At 42.8% G+C, this 7,660-nt stretch overlaps 1 protein-coding gene across 3 annotated transcripts in view; it reads right to left on the bottom strand.

Annotated features, from left to right (window-relative positions):
• Window positions 1–7,660, bottom strand: part of LOC111870974 (complexin) — a 765,449-nt gene that overhangs the window by 583,983 nt on the left and 173,806 nt on the right. The gene's annotated exons all lie outside the window — the stretch shown is intronic.

The raw sequence follows: 7,660 nt of genomic DNA, 5'->3' as shown, positions 1-7,660 counted from the left end.
CCCCCCCTGCCTACTTCGTATATAAGCAGCACCTTCCACATCCTATCACCACAGCTACTGCTCTCCGCAGCTATTCAACTGCTCTGAAGATGGAGGCGCTACGTTCCTCCGAAACGTCGGCCAAAACGAAGAATACACGGTGCCTAAACCCAGAAGACAACTTTCTTCATTGTCATCGCCGTGAAAACCTCAAAACTTACATTTATGGTATTTGTTTACATTACTTATTTATTTACTTACATGCTCTTTATGAAGTCGCAATAGGCACATGGACATCATACTTACCTGAAAGGAAACAAATTCAGCATTCAGATCACTTCTTGAAACAGAAAATCCATATGTAGCACAATCATTTCTTTAAATTTACTGGCAGGCAATTTCCGCTTGCACCTCTGGTTCAGTGCCTTCAGGCACAAGCATCTGGAGTCAAATTATTTGTTGCTATTTCCTAACAAAACTATGAACACTCTAATTGCATAAGGTCAACTGAATGGATGACAGTACGTAATCGGCCTCATTCAGTTCGATATCTCGGAATCTGCCCGGACACAATGAAAACACAAAGAACCTCAGGTCAGGAGAGTCGGTGTCCTGACCAAGATTCGAATTAGGCACCTCCCAAATCAAAGTCTAGAGCCTTATCGCCTGAGCTAACCTTCTCGGTATGTGAGAGTCCTGATGTTGATGGCGCAGTAAAATTATCCACAGAAAGGGGCAGTTCATTTTCCAGACATTATAGCAAGAAACGCGGATTCTTTTCGATGGTATGACTGTACGAGTATATTAGAAACGTGTTCCGTGTTCCCTTGAGGGGTCAGCGCATCTGAACTCCATGCGGCTTAGCACATCCACGCCTTTAATTATCGTTTTAATTTACTGTCAGATTTAACAAATGTGTGTGGCAGGACGGGCACATAAATCGCGAGTGGGTGTGCGGTGGGGTCTGGACACATGGGGACGAGTTGGAAGGAGTGGGGACAAAGCTGGGCCACGTACGCGTGAGGGACACACTGGACGAGCCACACGGACAAGTTAGGAGAAAGTGGAGGGAACTGGAAGGAACTGGTGTGTGGGAGGTAACAAAAAAAGAGTGCTGAACACGACGGAAAATACATCAAGTTTGTGTTGGCAAAACTGGAGGAAACTGCGAAAGGAGAACAGATTTAGATATACGAATATTAAGAGAGAGCGTGAACTGATAAACAATGAACAATCAGAAGAAAGAGAGGGCGCTATGTGAACAGATTGTTATGGGAGTCAGTGGAGGTGGGGCGTGTGGATTATCTTACGACACTGTCAGTATCGCGATAACGTAGTCGGATGACTGACGAAAGATGAACAGAAATGGACTTGGAAAGAAGCGATCGTGGACTAACCGGCGGATATTCTCCCTAAATTCGCCTAGAGGAACTGAGGAAGAACATGAGAAAAGTGAGTCAACATAGCCAGAGTTCGAGCCTAGCACCTCCCGAATTCCACACAGAGGGATTTGTCTACAGACTAGCTGCAATTACTAGTACAACTGGATGAGACATCAATACTGGTTCCAAAAAGAACAGCATCCTCTGGTTCTTAACCAAGCTGAAGATGCCAATCGCGTTATTTGGTGTTGTTTGTATTAGTTGGTCCCTTCTTTCGCCACATCATATAGCGTACGTACAATTCACAAATTCTCTCTCCTTTTAATTTGGTTTACTTAATCGCCTCTCCTCTCTCTGTCTCACTCTTCCACGTTCTTTCCTTATTTATAACCTCCTGCTTCTCTTCTTCTTGGTTAATCACTCTCCCATATCCTCATTTCGTTGGTCTCTCTTGTCTGATAACAGAGTTTCGATCAACTGGTTCCACACGCAACTGTCTTCACCGCTCCTGGGAAAGGTCGGGGAATGGGAACCGATTTCGGATACGTATTGAAATATGTGTCAGAAAATGTGTAAGACAGATACGGAGAGAGCAGAGAGGTTTCGAAATGGTGGGCAGTAAAGCAGAATGTGAATAGAGATTGAAAGAGATTTGAGTAGGAGAGATCTGGACACAGATTTGTTGTGCGTGGAGACACGGAATGGAATTTATGCGGGAAGAGGGCACTGGGAAAAGCAGGGGAGCTCTGATGCTGCTGTAAGAGATATGAAGAAACAGAAGAGACTGCAAGGAACAGCGAGTGTGTAATGCAGAGAAGTGGAGGAAGCACAGGAAGGGGCAGATGCATGAACACAGAGACCTGGATGTTTGGAGATAATGACGGAGAATTGTTAAGGAACCTGAGAAACGCGAAACGGATTACGAGAAGTCGTGGAGAATATAACACAAGCAAAGATGTAATAAAAAACTGCAGAAAAACGCGAAAATATTCTTAGTGGTTACACTACTCCTCCGCCTCAACACCATTTGCCTTTAGTCTGAACAGCTAAGCAACCTTAATTCTGAAACCGTATATTAATGAGAAATTAATAACTTTGTTTAAAAAATTAATAAAGGTCTTCCACACACTTCCTAATGTACGCGTCTTGGCCTTATTTTTGCATGAAGATGCCACATATAAGGTTTTATTTAGAAGAACTGGCTCCATAAAGTACTGAAAATTAATTAAAGCAGTGCTATTTTCCGGAAAAGTAGCATTTCATGTTCGGGTTGCTAGAGTATGTGCCGTTATTTTAGTGAATATGCCGTATACAAAGACACAGTCTCCAGAAAATACTGAAATTTAATCAAAGTCGTTGGGGTATTTTTTTTTTTTGAGAAAGACGTATTATTGTTTTCGGGAGTTCATCTGAAGCACCCCCACCCCTCTGGGAGAAAGTGCATCCATATTCATCGGACACTGACCTATGATGGACAGGCTCTTAAACACCTGATATTAATAAATGCCGTCACTAACAAGGGCCACGTGCATACAGACGGCATTCCAAAAACATTCATCCGTGTTCGGAACGTGTAAATCCTTCGATATCTCGAGATGAATTTCTTTCGAGATCACATTACTGCGTTACACTACGTTAAAATGTGCGTGGTAGGCACAAACCAGAGACACGTCGGAATTGATGATAGATCAGGAAAAGAGGATAGTATAGTAACAAGAAAGAACAAGCGTGATTGAAAACATCAATCAATATTGCACTCCTATCCTCACAAACTCGCAATTCGCGTCTGAAACAGCTACTAACCTCGCAGCAAAAGAGTTGTTCTGGGCAATCTATTACTCTAGGTGACACGTGACAAACAGATGACAAACGCGGCCAGTACTCTGGTATTATCACAGCCTGTCGCTATGGAAACACAACGGCAGCACTGGAGAAGTTCAGCAGCTGCAGTGCCGGGCAGAGAATCTGCTTGTATAAGTCAGACCACAGAACAGATGCAAGGAGAATGAAAGGACATGAAGCAGGGAGACAGAGGAAGAGTTGTTGCTTAGGAACAGAATAGAACGATGAAGAGAGGAAGGGGAAAGGAGGAAGAGAATGAGAAGGGGAATAGAAGAGAGGCAGGAAGTAAAGCGCGTGGAGAGAATGAGGAAGAAGAGAGGTAAATGAAAACTAGAAGAAGAGGAAAAAGGAGTAAACAAAGTGGACAAAAGAAAATGGAGAAGAATAAAAGGAGAAATATGGATAGGAAGAAGAGGAGAAAGAAAATAAGAATAAAGGGAGAGAAAAAATAAGTGGAGACGGGAAGGAATAAAAACGAAGAACGGAAAGAGGAACAAGACATGGATAGGAAAAGAAGGAAAGAAAGAAAAAGAGAATAAGTAAGGGGGAAAAACATACGAAATGGAAGAGAAGTAAAGTGGAAATGGAAGAATGGAAAATGAGAAGGAAGAGAGACAGAAACATAATGAAGGAAGCAGGAAGAAAAGACGGTTAGGACGAGTAGGTGGAGATGGAATCGGAAACTAGGAGAACAAGAGAGGGAGTAGAAAAAGGAGATGGTGCGGGGAGAAGAGGAAGATAAGGAAATGAGGAAAGAAAACGTAGAACAGTAAGAAAAGGAAGAAAGACAAATGGAGTAGGAAGACATGAAAGAAAGCGAAAGATAGCGGAAAAGATGAAAGAGGAAATGGTTAAAAGATAGAAGATGGCGAACAAGACAATAACGGAAATGAAAGGCGATGTTTCTAGCTGGTACCATGCGTCTAGAAGGGCTGCAGACTCTAAGAATGCACGAGTATTAACGGAGAAAATTACAGCTTAAAATGGGTTCAAGTTTAATTCCGACAAACCATTCATTCGCCTGAGCTCCTCAGAATGGACGTGCGGTAGACGCACCAATTTCTTATTTCCTGGTGCGACACCCATCGCCACTTCGCAACGAAATTAGGTACTCTTAGGCGCTCCACGACTAGTTCTAAGTCTTTTCGTCATATGGCTCCAGAAGTAACTTCAGGGATATGGGTTGTCACGAAATTGGGTACTTTTACTCTTGTTCTTATTAAACTTCAAACAAAAGTATATTAAATAATATTTTCCTACGCCCTTTATCCCGTTTCATTTCCAGTTCAAAAACAGAACGTCCACTGGACGTGTCACCTATCCCGCAATCCAGTCGACATGAAAAGAAATACAGTTGAAGCACAAACAGAAAGTTACAAAAGAATTGTGCCTTCAGCCGGACTGCTAAGGACGTGACATGTGAGAGACGAGAAAGGGCGTTATTAAAGTTCCTGAATTACGACCCCTCTGGCATAACAATGGGATGAGGTTATCAGACAAATAGCGAAACGAACACTCGGCGGAGAGATTCAACGCTTGCTCATATTACCATCATGGGCAAAACAGCTCTTTCCGAGCCACAGTCCTCCTTAGGAAATTCTGCCAGGTCTCTCTATCCTTGGCTACGTGCTGCGAACACACCATGCGATTTTTACTCCTTTGGATTTCGCAACAATATCTGTTACAGAGCTAGGTCGCCGGCCTTGCGTCCAACCTCCAAAACAAAGGATTTTCTAACAGCAGAGGAGGAGAAATGGCCTGATGACATTGGGAGAACGGAAGATGCGATACATAGCATTATAAGACAAACGGGGAGACGGGATAGCGCAGTCGGTATAGCGACTGGTTACGGGCTGGACGGCTGAGGTGTCGGAGTTCGAGACCCGGTAGGGTCAAGAATTTTCTTTTCTCCACGTCGTTCAGACCGGCTCTGGGGCCCACCCAGGCTCCTATACAATGGGTACTGCGGGCTCTTTCTCGGGGTGTAAAGCGGCCGTGGCGTGAAGCTGACCACCTTTTATGAGAGAAGTGGCCTGATCACATTCGAAGAACAGAGGATGAAAGACTTGTAACTGAACTTTTTAAATAGCATTCATGAACTGGATTCCATCCTCTCAGAAAACATACAGCATCTTCATTATAAAGGATAGGTAGTTAGCGCTGTTCAGTGAAGTAATCACTGCTTTCTGTGACAATCACACGAAACACATAAACACACCGTGTGGGAAACTTGCAGCATCTGAAGATTAAAGTTGGACGTACACGTAGCTAACAGTACTTTAAAGGGACAAAGTATAAACTAAAACAAAGGAGGAATTTAATAGAACCTTGAAATAACCGTAACCCAAGGAACTGAATAAGATGAGGCTGTCAATTCTGTCCCACTCCTCTGCATCGTGATCTAGACTCGTGCACACGGTTCTAGTTTAGTCCCTGCAATACGTAGATGGGACAGCGAATTTTTAATTAACGACAATTTTGAGCCCATTCACCACCTGAATAGCTGCAAGCCATACCTCCCAGAGCGGACAAACCACTGCAGCTCACTTACAGATCTATATGTCTTCATACGCGTGTAACAATTTCGCCTCACAAATCCTCGACGTTCGTTCGATTCTAACCTAGAAACTAACAGAAACTAATTCAGAGGCATTACAGAAAGTTGTCTATAAACAGGAGTACAACAATATATTGTCTCCAGTTCGTAAAAAGATCCTGATTTTTGTTAACGGTTTTGCGAACGAGGAGAAACGCTATACAAGATGATGATAAAGTCTCGACGGGTAATGCTTACTTACTCATGGAGCTGAGCCCTTCTTGAGGAGCCGCCAATTCTGCAGCTACTCAAGAATTTCCCAGCATTTTATGGGATCTGAAAGTTCATTACCGTGTTCACAACAGCCCTCCACTGGTCCCTATCCTGAGCCAGGTCAATCCAATCCATACCACCCCATCCTATCTCTCTAAGTCCATTTAATATTGTCCACCAGCCTAGGCCTTGGTCTTCCCAGTGGTCTCTTTCCTTCTGGCTTTCCCACCAATATCCCATATACATTCCTCGTCTCCCTCATTCGTGCTAAATGCCCTGCCCACCCAATCCTCCTTGCCTTGATGGGCAACAGGAGTACCAAATATCGAATTTCGTCGATGTATTACTTACAGCACACAACACAATACGGGGTTTACCACTTGTGTTCTTATGTAATTAAGAGAATAGTCCTATCTCCTGTGATGTGACGACGTATAGTTTGGTAGATGTTCACTAACGTTTCGGAGGGATATACTGCCTCCATCTTCAGGGTTCAAGAATAAACCACGTAAGCAAGCTGTAGTAATCAGCTTCCTAATTCTAGCTCATTTACGTGATTTACTCATAAACCAAGAAGGAAATGCCGCGTTTCTCCGAAACATCGGTAAGCTTCTGCCCGATTATACGATTGAGTTCCATAGCAAACTAAATTTGGGAACGCTGGTACCCACCAAGCCAAAGAGGTATGTTAAAACAGCCAAGTGTCCATTCAGTTTAGATGTGGACTGTACCAGAGCGTTCATTTCTAGTGGTCAGGTCGATTAGGAAAATTGCTAATTAGAAATCTGGCGGTTCATTACGCGTCACGAAAACACAGCTGTAATGCGCAAACAAGTACCATCCCCCCAGCTCTATGCTCTATTACATAAAGTCATCATGTAGCCATGACGCCACTGAAATATCATATTGCTAAATAAGAAAAAAGTTATTTGAGGGAAATTTCTTCATTTAATTAAGCTTGAAACCAGTCCGAAATTTTATCCATCCATCCGTCTGTCTATCTACCTACCTACTTACCTACCCATCTACCTATCCATCCATCTGTTTGCCCGTCCGTCCGTCAGTCCATCCATCCATCCAACCATCTACCCATCTGTCTGTCTGTCTGTCTATCTATCTATCGCTCTATCTCTGCAGTCCTTTAGAACGATCCCAGCGTTCAAGCGAGCGAAGACAGTTCATGCCTTAGACGGCGCGGCGACTGTGACCGGCCCGAAGCTGTACCACCGGCAACAAATATCGTACACTTTAACATTATTCTTGTATCTTCGGTGACATCTGTCAAATAGTATTTTCTTTTCGTATGTTTCAATTAAAATTCTGTAAGCATTTTCATCTTCCCATGCTATATTTTAAGCCATTGTTATCTTCCTTGCTTCTATTAACCTAATAATATTTGATGAATGGTATATACAAATTATGAAACTCCTCATTATGTAATTTTATTCATCCTTGTGTTACTTAATCTCAGGACCATTTCATTTGTCGTCAGATCTCCTTAATTTTTCTTCTCCCATGGATCTTCCAAATTGAGGAGTTCATAATATTCGTTAAGCTATGATGTATTTAAATGACAGGTATGCGTTTAATTTTTGGAAAGGGCTGAGGGTTTCTTAATTGATAAGGTAAATACCGTGCTGTATTGTGT

Source organism: Cryptotermes secundus, unplaced genomic scaffold, assembly GCF_002891405.2.
Source record: "Cryptotermes secundus unplaced genomic scaffold, Csec_1.0 scaffold1044, whole genome shotgun sequence".
Taxonomy (NCBI): Eukaryota; Metazoa; Arthropoda; class Insecta; order Blattodea; family Kalotermitidae; genus Cryptotermes; species Cryptotermes secundus.
This window is presented reverse-complemented; position numbering and strand designations above follow the sequence as displayed.